Below are 347 nucleotides of genomic sequence, written 5' to 3' on the forward strand. Positions count from 1 at the left end.
AGCAGGAGAAGGCTATAAGAAGATCGCAAAGGGTTTTAAGATGCCAATATCCTCTGTTTGGAATGTATTTAAGAAATGGAAAAGTGGAAGCTAAAGCAAGATCTGGAAGACCAAGAACAATATCAGACAGAACAGTTCGCAGGATTGTGAGAAAAGCAAGTCCAAACCCACGTTAGACTGCACGATCCATCAGAAAGACCTGGAGACCCTGGAGTTGTGCTACACCATTCCACTATAAAGAGATACTTGTACTAATATGGTCTTCATGGGAGAGTTGTCAGAAGAAAACCTCTTCTAAGTCCTCACCACAAAAAAATCAGTGTTTGAAGTTTGCAAATGAACATATA

This window comes from Etheostoma spectabile, chromosome 5 (genome assembly GCF_008692095.1).
Source record: "Etheostoma spectabile isolate EspeVRDwgs_2016 chromosome 5, UIUC_Espe_1.0, whole genome shotgun sequence".
In the NCBI taxonomy this organism is placed as follows: Eukaryota; Metazoa; Chordata; class Actinopteri; order Perciformes; family Percidae; genus Etheostoma; species Etheostoma spectabile.